We start from the raw sequence: 736 nt of genomic DNA, 5'->3' as shown, positions 1-736 counted from the left end.
AAAACCAATTTCTCATCTGCAAAACAAATCAACAAGAATTAGAGTTTCTTCCTGTTTCAACAAACTTTTTTTTTTGAGATGGAGTCTCTCACTCTGTTGCCCAGGCTGGAGTGCAGAGGCATGATCTCAGCTCACTACAACCTCCGCCTTCCAGGTTCAAGCAGTTCTCGTGCCTCAGCTTTCCAAGTAGCTGGGATTACAGGCACGTGCCACCACACCTGGCTAGTTTTTATATTTCTAGTAGAGAAGGGGTTTCACCAGATTGGCCAGGTGGTCTTGACCTCCTTACCTCAAGCGATCCCCCTGCCTTGGCCTCCCAAAGTTCTGGGATTATAGGCATGAACCACTTCACCCAGCCCCAACAATCTCTTATATGAACAAAGACTATATGTTTTCCTCATGAAAAATATATTCTAATAATATGTTCATTCATAAGTTATAATTCGCTTTTGTGTTAGGTGAAAATGACTTCATGTCTATGAATTCAGTTTACCATTACCATTATCACCACCAAATCTTAGGAATTATTTTGATAAAATATAAAAGTTTACATTAAACATAGTAGAATTGAGAGAGTCGTTTTTATTTGTTATTCAAAACTTGAATACTATAATTGCTAAAGAGTTGCTTTATTTTCCCAGGCAATTTTATCACTGAAAGCTACTATTTTTTTATGTGTAAAAACATTATTTTATTAAAATTTTGAGTTAACCTTTCAGAAGTATTGTGTGTGCAG

This window comes from Cebus imitator, unplaced genomic scaffold, assembly GCF_001604975.1.
Source record: "Cebus imitator isolate Cc_AM_T3 unplaced genomic scaffold, Cebus_imitator-1.0 Scaffold66, whole genome shotgun sequence".
Taxonomy (NCBI): Eukaryota; Metazoa; Chordata; class Mammalia; order Primates; family Cebidae; genus Cebus; species Cebus imitator.
The sequence above is the reverse complement of the archived record's forward strand: the minus strand, read 5'-3'. Positions refer to the sequence as shown.